The 19,620-nt window shown below is 48.9% G+C and overlaps 1 protein-coding gene across 8 annotated transcripts in view; it reads left to right on the plus strand.

Annotated features, from left to right (window-relative positions):
- The window catches only part of LOC119970322 (guanine nucleotide-binding protein G(I)/G(S)/G(O) subunit gamma-7), a 372,740-nt gene that overhangs the window by 168,527 nt on the left and 184,593 nt on the right, over positions 1–19,620 (plus strand). For 7 of the 8 annotated variants that reach the window (XM_038804746.1, XM_038804747.1, XM_038804740.1 and 4 more), the window contains one exon: positions 239–298. The gene's annotated coding sequence lies outside the window, so the exon portion shown is untranslated. Of the gene's footprint in view, positions 1–238; positions 343–19,620 lie in introns of all 8 variants that reach the window. The other variant, XM_038804745.1, reaches the window with a different exon arrangement.

The following is a 19,620-nucleotide window of genomic DNA, read 5'->3' on the forward strand; positions in this document are numbered from 1 at the left end:
TATAGCTATGCAGTATAATTACAGTATATGCAAGCTAACATTTCCTTTATAGAACACATTTTAAGTAAGTAATTAAAGCCACTCTAAGAGATGCAACATCTTGTAATGAAAGTGTATGATTTTAAAAAGTGATGACATCCATCATTACTCCAGTTTCATTAATCATTCTGTGTTTGCTATGTGGACCTGACCTGCATGATAAACTTAAAATACCAATTGGAAATTTGCTTCTTCATAGGCTTGAAAGGAGAGAATCCAGTGGATTTCACATTTTGCCCAAGACTGCCTCCAAGCAAAGGTAGATTGAGCAGTTTTTTGTATTGATTCGACTTACAATTACAGGTACTGAATGTCTGTTTGTATCTGTTTGTTCGTATTTCGCAGCACTGTTTGATGTTCAGACAGAACCATTACTGGTATAACTATTATATTTACTGGTACTAGATTTGCATTCATGACACAGAGGTTATTGTGCCAGCTCCTCTGGTTACATAACTGCATCAGCAATATGCACCAGTGCTCTCTCCGACCTTTCCGTACACAGGTAATGAATCTGGGATTTGTGACCTATTTTGTTTGGCATCATCACAATTCATTTTACTCGGTTATATCTGTGAAACATAAAGGCAACCTTGTTTTGTTTTGTATGCTGTGCGGCTTTTTAATTTTTAAATACATTTATTTCTATTGTAATAACTCCTTGCTTTTCTTTGCTGATCTTTTCCAATACACTTCTGTTCTGTAATTGAATTATTTTTATTAAATAATATATTATTCAACAAAAATAGTTGCTCTATTTGTAGATTTTTTTCACTGCTCTGTGTTAATATTTTGTCTGATCCATTGCCTCCATTTTCTGGAATTTAATGTCTTCATTATTTTCTTTCCGTTTCAACTGTATTTTGTCTGCCTTCTCCATGGACCTGTTCTTGTAGTTATTCTTAGTCTATTTGCATCCTCTTTCTCTAGCTGATTTTTCTTCATTTCACTCTGAACATTGTGAATTATCATCTTTCATTCTCAAAATTCTCTATTTTTCACTGAGTTAGATGGACCCACCAGCACGTTTTGCTCATTCTGCAACCTCCACCTGTAGCTGGAGGTACCTGAGACATAAAAACATGCTAATTAGGATCAGTATGCAAGAGTAGGCCATATGGACCCTCGAGTCTGCTCCGCCATTTGACAAGATCATGGCTGATCTGATTAAAGCCTTGATGGAACCATCAATTCACGAGACACGTGCTTTAACATATGAACAGTGGTTTTAATCTACTTACTACAGAGCCAGCCTGTTACCCGTTGAACTCTCGATGAACTGTAGGCTGGCTCTGGACACGGTTATTTATACAGCAGTCAAGGGGGAGGAGTCATGGGCGGAGCCAAGGGTGGAGCCCTGTACAAACGCCTGAGCATTCCCAGAGCTACTCCCCTAGTGGTCGGATAACGCTACTGCGCTTACAATGGTATTGGTAAATACAGTGTGAATTACTACGTTACATTCACCACATTCACACCCTGCGAAAAAATCCAAGTCCAGCGGGGGTGGTGGTCTACAAAGTAAGTCTGTCCGGTGGTCGAACTGTCCGCTGTGATCTGCGGAGCACCGGGGTTGCAGCCTCTTGCGGTGGCTGGATGGATGTTGTGTGCTGGGGTACAATGGCGGACGCCAGGGAGGGTTGTGTCCAAGCTTCATACTCTTCTGGTTCGGCTGGGGGCTGGCCGGCGCGGGTGCACGGAACTGGTGGAGCGAGCTCGTGGGCTCGGGAGCGCGAGGGGGCGGCAGCGTAGGGTGAGGGGTCCTTCTGTGGGGGTAGAGGGGGCGCTGGATCCGGCGGGTGCCAGATCCCGGAGGGATACTGTGTCCTGGCGGCCGTCAGGGAACTCGACGAAGGCGTACTGGGGGTTGGAGTGGAGCAGGTGCACCTTCTCAACAAGGGGGTCAGTTTTGTGTGCCCTGACGTGTTTCCTCAGGAGTACCGGGCCCGGTGTCCTCAGCCATGCCGGAAGTGAGACCCCCGTGGTAGTGCCCCTGGAAAAAATGATGAGCCTCTCGTGAGGGGTCTGATTGGTCGCTGTGCATAAGAGGGACCTAATAGCATGGAGCGCGTCTGGGAGGACTTCCTGCCACTGGGAGACTTGGAGCTTTCTAGACCGGAGTGTCAGTACGACGGTCTTCCAGACCGTCGCGTTCTCAATTTTCCACCTGCCCGTCCCCCCTGGGGTTGTAGCTGGTAGTCCTGCTCGAGGCAATGCCCTTGTCGAGCAGGTACTGACGCAGCTCGTCGCTCATGAAGGACGAACCCCGGTCGCTGAGCACGTAGCTGGGGAAACCAAACAGGGTGAAGATGCTATGCAGGGCCCTAATGACTTTGTGGGAGGTCATGTCGGGGCACGGGATAGCAAATGGGAAACAGGAGAACTCATCTACGACGTTTAGAAAGTAAACTTTCTTGTTAGTTGAGGGGAGTGACCCTTTGAAATCAATCGCGAGGTGTTCAAAGGGCCTAGAAGCCTTGACCAGGTGGGCCCTGTCTGGTCTATAGAAGTGCGGTTTGCACTCCGCACAGATCAGGCTGTCCCTGGTGACCGCTTTTACCTCCTCGTTGGAGAAAGGCAGGTTTTGGGCTCTGATGTAGTGGGCGAGCCGGGTGACACCCGGGTGGCAGAGGTCGTTGTGGATGACTTTCAGTCTGTCAATCTGCGCGCTGGCGCATGTCCCGCGGGATAGGGCATCCGGAGGCTTGTTGAGCTTCCCGGGTCGATACTTAATATCATAGCTATAGGTGGAGAGTTCGATCCTCCACCGAAGAATTTTATCATTTTTTATTTTGCCCCTTTGCAAGTTATCAAACATAAAGGCGACCGATCTTTGGTCGGTGATGAGGGTGAATCTCCTACCTGCGAGGTAGTGCCTCCAGTAACAAATAGCCTCCACAATGGCTTGTGCTTCTTTCTCGACTGAGGAGTGTCGGAGTTCTGAAACGGAGAGGGTACGGGAGAAAAATGCGACTGGTCTCCCTGCCTGATTTAGTGTGGCTGCTAGAGCCACCTCTGAGGCGTCACTCTCAACCTGGAATGGAGTGGATTCATCCACCGCCCGCATGGCCGCTTTGGTGATGTCCTCCTTGATGCAGTTGAAGGCCTGGTGTGCCTCAGCTGACAGGGGAAATTGTGTGGCCTTAAAGAGTGGGCGGGCTTTGTCCGCATATTGAGGGACCCACTGGGCGTAGTAGGAGAAGAAGCCCAAGCACCGTTTGAGGGCCTTGGGGCAATGGGGGAGGGGGAGTTCTAAGAGGGGGTGCATACGGTCTGAGTCTGGGCCCAGGACTCCGTTTTCCGCGACGTAGCCGAGTATGGCCAATCTGTTTGTGCGGAAAACGCATTAGCAATTTCCGCAGTTGTTCCTAAGTCTTGGGCCCCATTTTCCAGCCGTCGTTGGCGCACATAATTAGACCTGAGGCCCATTACAAAAACATCACGTACAGCAAGTTGTCTATGTTCAGCCGCGGTCACCGCTTGATAGTTACAGTCATTAGATAGATTATTGAGCTCTCTTAAAAATTCGGCGAGTGATTCTGTAGGCCGCTGGCGGCGAGTTGTGAACACATGGCGTGCGTAAACTTCGTTAATGGGCCTTACATACATCTTATCGAGTATTGCTAGCGCTGCAGTATATGAACCAGCCGAGTTTAGTTGCGTAGAGATTCTGTGGCTCACCCTCACGTGCAGTAGACTTAACTTCTGTTCCTCTGTTGTTTCGGCTGTGCTCGCTTCTGCCAGGTAGGCCTTAAAGCACCGCAGCCAGTGGGAGAAGATTTATTTTGCCTCTGCATCCTGTGGGTCGAGTGCCAGGCGTCCAGGCTTGAGGGCTGATTCCATGATCGATCCTGACTGTTCTTAAGTAGATTAAATTGATGGAACCATCAATTCACGAGACACGTGCTTTAACATATGAACAGTGGTTTTAATCTACTTACTACAGAGCCAGCCTGTTACCCGTTGAACTCTCGATGAACTGCAGGCTGGCTCTGGACACGGTTATTTATACAGCAGTCAAGGGGGAGGAGTCGTGGGCGGAGCCAAGGGTGGAGCCCTGTACAAACTCCTGAGCATTCCCAGAGCTACTCCCCTCGTGGTCGGATAACGCTACTGCGCTTACAATGGTATTGGTAAATACAGTGTGAATTACTACGTTACATTCACCACAAGCCTCAACTCTACTTTCCTGTCAACCTTAACTCTTTGGCTTACTTCTGGATCAAAAATCTGTCCAACTCAGGCTTAAAAACATTCAATGACCCAGTGATCACTGCAACTCTGGGGAAGGGAATTCCACCGACTAGCCATCCTCTAAGTAAATTCTTTTCACCTCATTCTTAAATGGGAGACCCCTTATTTTTAAACTGTGTCTCCCAGTTCTATTCTCTTCCACAATGGAAAACATTCCTTCAGCATCCACCCTGTCATTCCCCTCAGGATCTTATATGTTTCAATAAGATCAAGGGCGCGATTCACCAGAAAAAAATTTAAGTCTGGTTTTGGGCACATTTGGCAGTGCCATGTTGACACTGCTATTTAGCGGCACTTAGCTGTTTTTCTGGGAATTGGGGAGTTTCTCCCCATCGAGGCCACACTTGAAAGTTTTCCTGCACTTGGGAGCTGAGCTTGCCAGCAGCACCAGCTCATCACAGATTGGGGCATAACTTCGGAAGGTTGCCCCGGTCTCTACATCCCCCTCCCCAAAACTATTGGCAGCCCCTCAAACCCCCCCCCCCCCCCCACTTCATAGGCATGATCTCCCAGGCCCAGACCCTTGGAATTGCCAACCTGGCACCTTGACACTGCTATCCTGGTCCTCTAGCAGTACCAGGTTGGCACTGCCAGGATGCCAAGCTTGCAGTGTCAATATGCCAGAGGGCATTCCAGAGTATTAGCCTGCCCTGTCCCGACCATCTGGTGCGGCTCTCATGGCCTGCGAGACACACTGAGATGAAATGAAATGAAAATCACTTATTGTCACAAATGGGTTCAATTGAAGTCACTGTGAAAAGCCCACAGTCGCCATCACACCTAGGCCACACTTGTGGAAACCAGTGCTAAACGGCACCCGTTTGAGGCCTCGCAGGTACAGCTGTTGACTCCAGGGCGCTGGATGCATACAGTGTCAGGTATTTAAATGAACCATCAAGTATTATTACCTTGATCGTACCCAACCTGTCCAACCTTTGCTCATAAGACAACCCTTTCATTCCAGGAATCAGTCAAGTAAACCTTCTCTAACTTGCTTCTAGTATCCTTAAAGAAGATGTAAACTATATATACTATACTGGGGCGAGGAAAAAACAAAATTGACAAAACGATGCAACAAAAGAAGTGCTTTCACTTGTGCTTGAAGAAGTACCCCCCCCCCCCCCCCCCCCCACCTTCTTCATAGGAAACATAAACACTGCTTTTGAAGTGGACACCACAATTTATAGCTGAACATTCAGACTCACCATACAAGTCAATGGTTTGTGAAGCCATTGGGGAAAACCTAATGGTAAAAATTAAGTGGACAATAGTAACCTACAGATGTCTGCACATGTGCTTTCTGTATGTATCATTGTATGACTATTACTGAAAAAAGCTTTTTATTTTGCACTCGTGAAGACCGATTTGCAAGAAAACCAAATCTAAAGGCAACAGCAATTTATACTGTATAAGAGGATGCTAATTAATTGACAGGAGGATTCTGATTGGTAGAAACATTGTCACAAAGAATATACCAGGGAAGAGTCAACTGCCAAGCTTTTGTTTAAATTCAAACCAGGCAGGTCAACTCTGATTGGCTAGGACAGCACAGTGGTTAGCACTGCTGCCTCACTGCACTGAGGTCTCATGTTAGATCGCAGCTCTGGGTCACCGTCCATATGGAGTTTACGCATTCTCCCCGTGTTTGTGTGGGTTTCACCCTCACAACCCAAAGATGTGCAGGGTAGGTGGATTGGCCTCGCTAAATTGCCCCTTATTTGGAAAAAATGAATTGGGTACTCTAAATTTACTTTTTAAAAACTCTGATTGTCATTAGGAATCACTTTTTTTCAGCAGTACTCAAGTTCAGTACTATCAAGCAGCTATCTATATGACTATTATTCTGGTGCTGTGGATTCCACCCTTCAAACAAACAGGGAAGACTCCATGGCACCCCAAGCCCAGAATATTATAAAACAACAACACATTCTGTCATATCAACAGGCCATCTTTTAATATTTATCCAATTTGCAGTTTTTAGATTTGTAACTACACATGTCAACTTGCAAAAAGAAATGTAATAAAATCGTACAGCACAGAGGGAGATCATTCTGCCTGTCATGCCTGTTCTGACATTTTGAAATAGCAACCCCATTTGTCCCACATCCCGAATACAAATGTGAAATATTGCAGATATTGGAAACCTGGAATAACGACAGAAAATAGTCGAAATACTCAGCAGTTTAGGTAGTGTCCGTGGATGAAGAGACGATGATAATATTTCAAGATGATGATCTTTTGCCAGAATCATTATTTTTGTAAGGGCAACAAAGGGTCCGCACCGAGTAGGTCGGAACAAAAACTTACTTAATTTTACAACAACTACTATTTACAGCTCCAGTAGTTCCCTACTGGGTCTTCTCTAGTCGGTGCCTTACTGGCCGACTCTATTCGTACTTAACCAGAGATTGTTAATGGTCCCCCACCCCCTTATTGAGAGAGTTTATGTTCCACAAGATCCATGGAGTAGTTAATCACCACTACTGCTGCCATCATGGCTACAGGCAAAGAGTCATGCATTGTCTCTCAGTGGTCCAGTCAGCTGCGCACCAGCAGATTCCAAGGATTGCTGTAGTGCATGGATCTGCTGTCCTTTCCCAAGGTGGCAGCATTAATGCTTCCATCACTATCCTTTCACCAGTGCTCTTGCACTTACTTATCAGCTCGTCCAGACTGCTGCCTACCATACTGAGGTGGTACAAAGCCTGACCCTTAAAGCCCAGAGTTGCTTGAGGATATCCTGCTCGGCCACTTGCCACCAGTGGTCTTCCATCAGCCGTGCTTCAGCCACTGCAACAGCATTGCTTAGGAGCACCGGACCAGACAAAGCTAGCCACAAAACAAGCACTGAGGGAATATACATAGGTGAGTAGTTAAGCATTATATGCATTAATCTATTCTTTCATGGGATGTGGGCGTCACTGGCAAAGCCAACATTTGTTTCTCATCCCTAATTACCATTGAACTGAGTGGCTTGATATTTTAGGCCATTTTAGCGCACTGTTCATATTGCTATGGGTCTGGAGTCACATATAGGCCAGACCACGTAAGGATAGAAAATTCCATCCCCTAAAGAGTGATCAGAAGTGTTTTTGAATTAAGTTGGAATAGTTGCTTCACAGTGTCTTTTATTTCAGAATGTGGCCAAGAACACACTGTGATTATCCGTAACAGAGGGGTGGTTAGGTGGGGATGTGTTGAGCAACTGACATCTGAGGATTTATTCAGAGGAACTGGGGGCCGACAAGATAACTCAGGGACTGTCTATCTGGAGCATGGATTTGCTGGCTGCTTCCTACCTTCTATTCCTCTGTTCTTTCTCCTGCAGAGCACTGTTGTGATGACTAGATTGTGGAAGATACAATAGAACCTGATGAATCAGGAGACATCTTACTGCAAGCATGGGAGAACTCCCTTTCCTAGCATTCCTGGCAGCAGGATGCCAATATATGCATCACAACATTCCTGGTTACAGCATGGCTCCCATTGTACCACTGGCCACCTGTGGCTGATTGATGAAAGGTCGTCACTTGCCACATGCACAGTGGTCAGCCCTTTTCACTGAACCACCACCACTGGTTTGTTGGGGTGGCTTGAGATTGCTGGAACAGGACGCTGGTGCAGAATAAAAGCATCATTACTGCTTCCAGGATAGTGGATGTTCAACAACATGAGTTTGTGGGGCTTTGGCTTCACACCAACTGCACATGGAGCAGGTGATACCTCTTGCACTTATCGTACATCTTTCTATTAGTGTTTGCAAGTCAACATGCAAGATGTCTGTGGCTCCCTGCATCATGGAAAGACCCTCAATTCTGAAAAGCCACATACTCTTTGTCCTTGGAGGGAGACAATGAAGTCCTCGCTCCTGACATTCAGAGACTCTTTGGCCACAGCGATGTACAGTAAATTACAATGGGTTGGCGATGTTAGAACATAGAACATACAGTGCAGAAGGAGACCATTCGGCCCATCGAGTCTGCACCGACTCATTTAATCCCTCACTTCCACCCTAACCCAATAACCCCTCCTAACCTTTTTTGGACACTAAGGGCAATTTAGCACGGCCAATCCACCTAACCGGCACGTCTTTGGACTGGGAGGAAACCGGAGCAAACCCACGCAGACACAGGGAGAACGTGCAGACTCCGCACAGACCGTGACCTAACAGGGAACCGAACCTGGGACCCTGGCGCTGTGTAGCCATTGTGCTAACCACTATGCCACCATGCTGCCCTTTCCAGTCTGGAAGAATCAACTGGCATAGAAGCTGAGAGCCGCAATCACTTTGACGTGCATTGGCGATGTCATCCTCAGATGAAATGTTAAACCGAGTCAGTCTGCTGTCTCAAGTGGACATAAAAGATCCCATGACTATTTTGAAGAGGAGCAAGGGACCTATCCCAGGGTTCTGGTCAATATTAATACAAATCATTCTTTCTTTTCCTTTGCTCAACATATAAGACCATAAGACATAGGTGCAGATTTAGTCCACTCGGCCCGTCGAGTCTGCTCTGCCATTCAATCATGGCTGATATTTTTCTCATCCCCATTCGCCTGCCTTCTCCATATAATCCCTGATCCCCTTGATCAAAAACCTATCTATCTCTGTCTTAAAGACACTCAGTGATTTGGCCTCCACAGCCTTCTGCGGGAAAGAGTTCCACAGATGCACCACCCTCTGGCTGAAGAAATTTCTCCTCATCTCTGTTTTAAAGGATTGTCCCTTTAATCTGAGATTGAGTCATCTGCTTCTAGTTATTCCTACTAGTAGAAACATCCTCTCCACATGCACTCTATACAGGCCTCGCAGTATCCTGTAAGTTTCAATAAGATCCCCCCTCATCCTTCTAAACTCCAACGAGTACAGACCCAGAGTCCTCAACCGTTCCTCATACGACAAGCTGTTCATTCCAGGGATCATTCTTGTGAACCTCCTCTGGACCCTTTCCAAGGCCAGCCCATCCTTCCTTCGATACGGGGTCCAAAGCTACTCATAATACTCCAAATGGCGTCCGACCAGAGCTTTATATAGCCTTAGAAGTACATCCCTGATCTTAAATTCTAGCCCTCTTGACATGAATGCTAACATTGCATTTGCCTTCCTAACTGCCGACTGAACCTGCACGTTAACCTGAAGAGAATAGTGAACAAGGACTCCCAAGTCCCTTTGTGCTTCTGATTTCATAAGCATCCTCCCATGTAGAAGATAGTCTAATCCTCCATTTCTCCTTCCAAAGTCCATAACCTCACATTTTTCCACATTTTTTTCCATCTGCCACTTCTTTGCCCACTCTCCTAGCCTGTCCAAGTCCTCCTGCAGTCCCCTTGCTTCCTCAATACTACCTGCCCCTCTACAGATCTTTGTACAATCTGCAAACTTAGCAACAGTGCCTTCAGTTCCTTCTTCCAGATCATTAATGTATATTGTGAAAAGTTGTGGTCCCAGCACCGACCCCTGAGGCACACCACTAGTCACCGGTTGCCATCCTGAAAAAGACCCCTTCATCCCCACTCTCTGCCTTCTGCCAGTCAGACCATCCTCTATCCATGCCAGGATCTGACCCTTAATACCATAGGCTCTTAACTTATTTAACAATCTCCTATACGGCACCTTGTCAAAGGCCTCCTGGATATCTAAATAAATCACGTCCACCGGTTCTCCTTTGTCTAACTTCCTTGTTACTTTCTCAAAGAACTCTAGACATGACATTCCCTTGTCGAAGCCCAGCTGAGTGAGTCCTATTTTATCATGCACTTCCAAGTATTCCGCGATCTCATCTGAAATGAAAATGAAAATTGCTTATTGTCACGAGTAGGCTTCAATGAAGTTACTGTGAAAAGCCCCTTTAATAACAGAGTCTAAAATCATAGCAATGACTGAAGTCAGGCTAACCGGCTTATAATTTCCCGTCTTTTGCCTCCCTCCTTTCTTAAATAGGGGTGTTACATTCGCCACTTTCCAGTCCTCTTCGACCCTTCCTGCCTCTAGCGATTCCTGAAAGATCACCACCAATGCCTCCACAATCTCCTGAGCTATCTCTTTTAGAACCCTAGGGCGTAGTCCATCCAGTCCAGGTGATTTATCCACCTTCAGACCTTTCAGTTTCCCCAGAACTTTCTCCTTAGTAATGGTCACTGCACTCACCTCTGCCCCCTGGTTCTCCTGGAGCTCTGGCATCCAATTGGTTTCTTCCACCGTGAAGACTGATGCAAAGTAACTATTCAGTTCGGCTGCCATTTCTTTTTTCCCTATTATTACTTCTCCAGCCACATTTTCCAGTTGTCCAATGTCTATTTTTGCCTCTCTTACCTTTTATATATTGAAAAAAACTTTTCCTACCTTCCTTTATATTACTAGCTAGCTTGCCCTCATACTTCATCTTCACCCCCCTTATTGCTTTTTTAGTTGTCCTCTGCTCGCTTTTAAAGGTTTCCCAATCCTCTAGCTTCCCACTAATCCTCGCTACTTTGTATGCTTTTTCTTTAGCCTTTATGCTGTCCTTGACTTCCCTCGTCAGTCATGGATGCCTTGTCCTCCCCTTCACATGTTTCCTCCTCCTTGGGATGAATTTCTGCTGTGCCTCCCAGATAACCCCATAAAAATCCTGCCATTGCTGTTCCACTGTCTTCCCTGCTAGGCTCCTTTTTCAATCAACTCTGGCCGGCTCCTCCCTCATGTCTTTGTAGTTACCCTTTTTTAATTGTAATACCGTTACATCTGATTGCAGCTTCTCCCTCTTAAACTGCAGGGTAAATTCTATCATATTGTGGTCACTGCTCCGTCAGGGTTCCTTCACCTTACCTTCACTAACCAAGTCTGCCTCATTACACATCACCAAATCCAGAATTGCCTGTTCCTTAGTGGACTCTACCACAAGCTGCTCGAAAAAAACATCTTGAAGACATTCCACAAATTCCCTTTCTTGGGACCCACTACCAACCTGATTTTCCCAGTCCATCTGCATATTGGAATATCCCATGATTATTGTAATTTTGTCTTTTTTACATGCCTTTTCTATTTTTTGCCCCACATTCTGACTACTGCTAGGGGGCCTGTACATAACTCACATCAGGGTCTTTTTACCTTTGCGATTCCTCAACTCTACCCACAGAGATTCTATGACTTCTGATCCTATATCGCTCCTTGCTATCGATTTAACTTCATTCCTTACTAACAATGCAACCCCGCCCTCTTTGCCCATCTGCCTGTCCTTTTGATAGGACACATATCCTTGGATATTTAGATCCTAGCCCTGATCCCCTTGCAGCCACGTCGCTGTAATGCCCACAACATCGTAATTTCAATGTGCGCATCAAGCTTATTTACCTTGTTCGGTATACTGCGCGCATTTAGGTACAACACCCTCAATCCTGCATTGACCACCTCCCTTTTCCCACTTGTCACCTTTTTTGCTCTGCCTGAGGGTGATGTTGTTCTTTTATTTTTGTTCTCTATTTCCCCTTCAGTTATTACACCTTCTAAGCTCACACTCTGGTTCCCACCCCCCTGCCTTACTAGTTTAAATCCTCCCGAGTGAATCTAGCAAACCTCCCAGCCAGGATATTGGTGCCCCTCCAATTTACATGCAACCCGTCCTTCTTATATAGGTCCCACCTGCCCCAGAAGAGATCTCAATGGTCCAAAAATCTGAAACCCTCCCCCTACGCCACCAGTTTAGCCATGTGTTTAGCTGCACTATCCTCCTATTTCTAGCCTCACTGACACGTGGCACAGGGAGTAATCCTGAGATTACAACCCCAGCGGTCCTGCTTCTTAGCTTACTGCCTAACTCCCTGAACTCCTTCTTCAGGACTCTTCACTCTTCCTACCTATGTCAAAGTACCTATGTGTACTACGACCTCTGGCTGTTCACCCTCCCCCTTCAAGATGTCCTGTGTTCGTTCAGAGACACCCTTGACCCTCAGCAACCTTCTCTGAAACACAACATTTTGATATGCATGAGCTGTTCAGCACCTGAACGAGAATAAATGTATCAACATTTTGGATATAGAACTTTCATTAGAACTGAAAACAAATCTGCTTTGTAGGACAGCGCACAACACAGAGTTGCAGGGGAAGGAAAACAGGTTAACAGTCAACAATGCAATACAGATCGGAATGAGCATGCTATGTACTTCCAGCGTTTTCAGTTTTTATTTCAGATTTTTATTATTTGCAGTTCGTTTCTTTCTTTCAACACACTTTCTGTGATATTATGTGCAAATTTTGTTGATACTTCGAAACTAGAGACAGAAATATATTTGTAGTGAAATTATATTTGTTAAGGGCATATTCCGGAACAATCCAGAAGTTGTTGTGTAAATAAATCAAGCTTACACTAAAAATACTGAAAACAATGTACAATGCTCTGTTGGGATTTCAAGGCTACTAACTCACCAGAAGTAACTTGGCTTGCATGAGGAATAATTCAGAGCCTAAAATGGTGGTTAAGTGGGTTGAGAAAAAGACTTATTTATTCTAACTTTGAATCCATTCCTGATTGATGGGATGAACGTTTCCACACTTTGTTGGCTCTAAGGCTCCTTTGCAAATCTCAGCCCAGGTCCCAGGGAATGCTATTCCATAGATACAAAACTGATAGTGAAGAATATTAATTTTACAGAATTGGTAGTCTTATTCAAATAGGCATGAAGATGGTTAGTATGAGCGTTTTATACTGTAGCTGCCTGTGTTATCGCTAACCTTGGTGTGTTTGATGCTGACAATAGGTGACAAAACGTCATGGTTGCTCAGTTGATAGCAGCATCACCTTTGAGGTCAAATTATACCCAGGACTTGAGCACATAATCTCGGCTGACATTTCAGTGCAGCATGGATGGAATATTGGATGAGTTGTTAAAAATTAGGCTCACCTACTGGGGACAGTTCCCAGTCTCGGGCGGATGGTAAGGAATCTTGAAAGGAGTGGGAAGGATTTGGGGAAGTGGGCTGCTGACAGAGTTTGGGAGGACGGGAGTTGGGAAGAAATGCCTGTGGTGGGGAACATTACAGAGCATCAAGGGGGCAGCACATGGAGCATTGGTCCATGCTGCAGACTGTAAGTGAAGTAGATTTGGATTGTTGTGAGGGGCCTGTGCTGTGTGTATGTGAGACCTGTGCTATATGTGTGAGACAAGTGCTGTGTGTGTGAAACCTGTGCTATGTGTGTGAGACATGTGCTGTGTGTGTGCAACCTGTGCTGTGTGTGTGAGGCCTGTGCTGTGTGTGTGAGACCAGTGCTGTGTGTGTGAGGCCTGCGCTGTGTGTGTGAGACCAGTGCTGTGTGTGTGAGACCAGTGCTGTGTGTGTGAGACCAGTGCTGTGTGTGTGAGGCCTGCGCTGTGTGTGTGAGACCAGTGCTGTGTGTGTGAGACCAGTGCTGTGTGTGTGAGGCCTGCGCTGTGTGTGTGAGGCCTGTGCTGTGTGTGTGAGACCAGTGCTGTGTGTGTGAGACCAGTGCTGTGTGTGTGAGGCCTGTGCTGTGTGTGTGAGACCAGTGCTGTGTGTGTGAGGCCTGTGCTGTGTGTGTGAGGCCTGTGCTGTGTGTGTGAGGCCTGTGCTGTGTGTGTGAGACCAGTGCTGTGTGTGTGAGGCCTGCGCTGTGTGTGTGAGACCAGTGCTGTGTGTGTGAGACCAGTGCTGTGTGTGTGCAACCTGTTTTGTGTGTGTGAGGCCTGCGCTGTGTGTGAGACCAGTGCTGTGTGTGTGCAACCTGTGCTGTGTGTGTGAGGCCTGCGCTGTGTGTGTGAGACCAGTGCTGTGTGTGTGAGGCCTGTGCTGTGTGTGTGAGACATGTGCTGTGTGTGTGAGACATGTGCTGTGTGTGTGCAACCTGTGCTGTGTGTGTGAGGCCTGTGCTGTGTGTGTGAGGCCTGTGCTGTGTGTGTGAGGCCTGTGCTGTGTGTGTGAGACCAGTGCTGTGTGTGTGAGGCCTGTGCTGTGTGTGTGAGACATGTGCTGTGTGTGTGCAACCTGTGCTGTGTGTGTGAGACATGTGCTGTGTGTGAGGCCTGTGCTGTGTGTGTGAGACCAGTGCTGTGTGTGTGAGACCAGTGCTGTGTGTGTGAGGCCTGTGCTGTGTATGTGAGACCTGTGCTGTGTGTGTGCGACCTGTGCTGTGTGTGTGAGACCAGTGCTGTGTGTGTGAGGCCTGTGCTGTGTGTGTGAGGCCTGTGCTGTGTGTGTGAGACCAGTGCTGTGTGTGTGCAACCTGTGCTGTGTGTGTGCGACCTGTGCTGTGTGTGTGAGGCCTGTGCTGTGTGTGTGAAACCTGTGCTGTGTGTGTGCGACCTGTGCTGTGTGTGTGCGGCCTGTGCTGTGTGTGTGCGGCCTGTGCTGTGTGTGTGCGACCTGTGCTGTGTGTGTGAGGCCTGTGCTGTGTGTGTGAGACCAGTGCTGTGTGTATGCAACCTGTGCTGTGTGTGTGCAACATGTGCTGTGTGTGTGAGACCTGTGCTGTGTGTGTGAGACCTGTGTTGTGTGTGTGAAACCTGTTCTATGTGTGTGAGACATGTGCTGTGTGAGTGTGTGTGTGGTGGTATGATTAGCATAGCTGCCTGCCATTGGTGCAGAACACCGGCTTACCATTGGCCCTGGTCGATCATGTGCCTCTCGACCGGTTGGTTGAGACCAGTCATGTGACGGCTCTCTGATTGGTCGAGAGGCTGAGTTAACCCCGCCTCCAGGGTGGGGTATAAATACCCAGTACGCCCGGCGGTCGTCCATATACTGTGATCGACCGCAGGGCTAACATCTAGCTGCTAAAGGCCATACTTTTGTACAGCAACTCGTCTCGCGTTCAATTGATGGTACATCAGTGTGTGAGACATGTGCTGTGTGTGTGATACCTGTGCTATGTGTGAAACCTGTGCTGTGTGTGTGCGACATGTGCTGTGTCTGTGAGAGACATGTGCTGTGTGTGAAACCTGTGCTGTGTGTGTGAGACCTGTGCTGTGTGTGTGATAACTGTGCTATGTGTGTGAGACATGTGCTGCGTGTGTGAGACATGTGCTGTGTGTGTGAGACATGTGCTGTGGGTGTGAGACATGTGCTGTGTGTGTGAGACCAGTGCTGTGTGTGTGAGACCAGTGCTGTGTGTGTGAGGCCTGCGCTGTGTGTGTGAGACCAGTGCTGTGTGTGTGAGACCAGTGCTGTGTGTGTTAGACCAGTGCTGTGTGTGTGAGACCAGTGCTGTGTGTGTGAGGCCTGCGCTGTGTGTGTGAGGCCTGCGCTGTGTGTGTGAGGCCTGTGCTGTGTGTGTGAGACCAGTGCTGTGTGTGTGAGACCAGTGCTGTGTGTGTGAGGCCTGTGCTGTGTGTGTGAGACCAGTGCTGTGTGTGTGAGGCCTGTGCTGTGTGTGTGAGGCCTGTGCTGTGTGTGTGAGGCCTGTGCTGTGTGTGTGAGACCAGTGCTGTGTGTGTGAGGCCTGCGCTGTGTGTGTGAGACCAGTGCTGTGTGTGTGAGACCAGTGCTGTGTGTGTGCAACCTGTGCTGTGTGTGTGAGGCCTGCGCTGTGTGTGTGAGACCAGTGCTGTGTGTGTGAGGCCTGTGCTGTGTGTGTGAGACATGTGCTGTGTGTGTGCAACCTGTGCTGTGTGTGTGCAACCTGTGCTGTGTGTGTGAGGCCTGTGCTGTGTGTGTGAGGCCTGTGCTGTGTGTGTGAGGCCTGTGCTGTGTGTGTGAGACCAGTGCTGTGTGTGTGAGGCCTGTGCTGTGTGTGTGAGACATGTGCTGTGTGTGTGCAACCTGTGCTGTGTGTGTGAGACATGTGCTGTGTGTGAGGCCTGTGCTGTGTGTGTGAGACCAGTGCTGTGTGTGTGAGACCAGTGCTGTGTGTGTGAGGCCTGTGCTGTGTATGTGAGACCTGTGCTGTGTGTGTGCGACCTGTGCTGTGTGTGTGAGACCAGTGCTGTGTGTGTGAGGCCTGTGCTGTGTGTGTGAGACCAGTGCTGTGTGTGTGCGACCTGTGCTGTGTGTGTGAGGCCTGTGCTGTGTGTGTGAAACCTGTGCTGTGTGTGTGCGGCCTGTGCTGTGTGTGTGCGGCCTGTGCTGTGTGTGTGCGGCCTGTGCTGTGTGTGTGCGGCCTGTGCTGTGTGTGTGCGACCTGTGCTGTGTGTGTGAGGCCTGTGCTGTGTGTGTGAGACCAGTGCTGTGTGTATGCAACCTGTGCTGTGTGTGTGCAACCTGTGCTGTGTGTGTGAGACCTGTGCTGTGTGTGTGAGACCTGTGCTGTGTGTGTGCAACCTGTGCTGTGTGTGTGAAACCTGTTCTATGTGTGTGAGACATGTGCTGTGTGAGTGTGTGTGTGGTGGTATGATTAGCATAGCTGCCTGCCATTGGTGCAGAACACCGGCTTACCATTGGCCCTGGTCGGTCATGTGCCTCTCGACCGGTTGGTTGAGACCAGTCATGTGACGGCTCTCTGATTGGTCGAGAGGCTGAGTTAACCCCGCCTCCAGGGTGGGGTATAAATACCCAGTACGCCCGGCGGTCGTCCATATACTGTGATCGACCGCAGGGCTAACATCTAGCTGATTAAGGCCATACTTTTGTACAGCAACTCGTCTCGCGTTCAATTGATGGTACATCAGTGTGTGAGACATGTGCTGTGTGTGTGATACCTGTGCTATGTGTGAAACCTGTGCTGTGTGTGTGCGACATGTGCTGTGTCTGTGAGAGACATGTGCTGTGTGTGAAACCTGTGCTGTGTGTGTGAGACCTGTGCTGTGTGTGTGATAACTGTGCTATGTGTGTGATAACTGTGCTATGTGTGTGAGACATGTGCTGCGTGTGTGAGACATGTGCTGTGTGTGTGAGACATGTGCTGTGGGTGTGAGACATGTGCTGTGTGTGTGAGACCAGTGCTGTGTGTGTGAGACCAGTGCTGTGTGTGTGAGGCCTGCGCTGTGTGTGTGAGGCCTGCGCTGTGTGTGTGAGGCCTGCGCTGTGTGTGTGAGACCAGTGCTGTGTGTGTGAGACCAGTGCTGTGTGTGTGAGACCAGTGCTGTGTGTGTGAGACCAGTGCTGTGTGTGTGAGGCCTGCGCTGTGTGTGTGAGGCCTGTGCTGTGTGTGTGAGACCAGTGCTGTGTGTGTGAGACCAGTGCTGTGTGTGAGACCAGTGCTGTGTGTGTGAGGCCTGTGCTGTGTGTGTGAGACCAGTGCTGTGTGTGTGAGACCAGTGCTGTGTGTGTGAGGCCTGTGCTGTGTGTGTGAGGCCTGTGCTGTGTGTGTGAGGCCTGTGCTGTGTGTGTGAGACCAGTGCTGTGTGTGTGAGGCCTGTGCTGTGTGTGTGAGGCCTGTGCTGTGTGTGTGAGACCAGTGCTGTGTGTGTGAGACCTGTGCTGTGTGTGTGAGACCTGTGCTGTGTGTGTGAGACCTGTGCTGTGTGTGTGAGACCTGTGCTGTGTGTGTGAGACCTGTGCTGTGTGTGTGCAACCTGTGCTGTGTGTGTGAAACCTGTGCTGTGTGTGTGCAACATGTGCTGTGTGTGTGAGACCTGTGCTGTGTGTGTGAAACCTGTGCTGTGTGTGTGCGGCCTGTGCTGTGTGTGTGCGGCCTGTGCTGTGTGTGTGCGGCCTGTGCTGTGTTTGTGCGACCTGTGCTGTGTGTGTGAGGCCTGTGCTGTGTGTGTGAGACCAGTGCTGTGTGTATGCAACCTGTGCTGTGTGTGTGAGACCTGTGCTGTGTGTGTGAGACCTGTGCTGTGTGTGTGCAACCTGTGCTGTGTGTGTGAAACCTGTTCTATGTGTGTGAGACATGTGCTGTGTGAGTGTGTGTGTGGTGGTATGATTAGCATAGCTGCCTGCCATTGGTGCAGAACACCGGCTTACCATTGGCCCTGGTCGGTCATGTGCCTCTCGACCGGTTGGTTGAGACCAGTCATGTGACGGCTCTCTGATTGGTCGAGAGGCTGAGTTAACCCCGCCTCCAGGGTGGGGTATAAATACCCAGTACGCCCGGCGGTCGTCCATATACTGTGATCGACCGCAGGGCTAACATCTAGCTGATTAAGGCCATACTTTTGTACAGCAACTCGTCTCGCGTTCAATTGATGGTACATCAGTGTGTGAGACATGTGCTGTGTGTGTGATACCTGTGCTATGTGTGAAACCTGTGCTGTGTGTGTGCGACATGTGCTGTGTCTGTGAGAGACATGTGCTGTGTGTGAAACCTGTGCTGTGTGTGTGAGACCTGTGCTGTGTGTGTGATAACTGTGCTATGTGTGTGATAACTGTGCTATGTGTGTGAGACATGTGCTGCGTGTGTGAGACATGTGCTGTGTGTGTGAGACATGTGCTGTGGGTGTGAGACATGTGCTGTGTGTGTGAGACCAGTGCTGTGTGTGTGAGACCAGTGCTGTGTGTGTGAGGCCTGCGCTGTGTGTGTGAGGCCTGCGCTGTGTGTGTGAGGCCTGCGCTGTGTGTGTGAGGCCTGCGCTGTGTGTGTGAGGCCTGCGCTGGGTGTGTGAGGCCTGCGCTGTGTGTGTGAGGCCTGCGCTGTGTGTGTGAGACCAGTGCTGTGTGTGTGAGACCAGTGCTGTGTGTGTGAGACCAGTGCTGTGTGTGTGAGACCAGTGCTGTGTGTGTGAGGCCTGCGCTGTGTGTGTGAGGCCTGTGCTGTGTGTGTGAGACCAGTGCTGTGTGTGTGAGACCAGTGCTGTGTGTGTGAGACCAGTGCTGTGTGTGTGAGGCCTGTGCTGTGTGTGTGAGACCAGTGCTGTGTGTGTGAGACCAGTGCTGTGTGTGTGAGACCAGTGCTGTGTGTGTGAGGCCTGTGCTGTGTGTGTGAGGCCTGTGCTGTGTGTGTGAGGCCTGTGCTGTGTGTGTGAGGCCTGTGCTGTGTGTGTGAGGCCTGTGCTGTGTGTGTGAGACCAGTGCTGTGTGTATGCAACCTGTGCTGTGTGTGTGCAACATGTGCTGTGTGTGTGAGACCTGTGCTGTGTGTGTGAGACCTGTGCTGTGTGTGTGAGACCTGTGCTGTGTGTGTGCAACCTGTGCTGTGTGTGTGAAACCTGTTCTATGTGTGTGAGACATGTGCTGTGTGAGTGTGTGTGTGGTGGTATGATTAGCATAGCTGCCTGCCATTGGTGCAGAACACCGGCTTACCATTGGCCCTGGTCGGTCATGTGCCTCTCGACCGGTTGGTTGAGACCAGTCATGTGACGGCTCTCTGATTGGTCGAGAGGCTGAGTTAACCCCGCCTCCAGGGTGGGGTATAAATACCCAGTACGCCCGGCGGTCGTCCATATACTGTGATCGACCGCAGGGCTAGCATCTAGCTGATTAAGGCCATACTTTTGTACAGCAACTCGTCTCGCGTTCAA

Source organism: Scyliorhinus canicula, chromosome 8 (genome assembly GCF_902713615.1).
Source record: "Scyliorhinus canicula chromosome 8, sScyCan1.1, whole genome shotgun sequence".
NCBI classification, from domain to species: domain Eukaryota; kingdom Metazoa; phylum Chordata; class Chondrichthyes; order Carcharhiniformes; family Scyliorhinidae; genus Scyliorhinus; species Scyliorhinus canicula.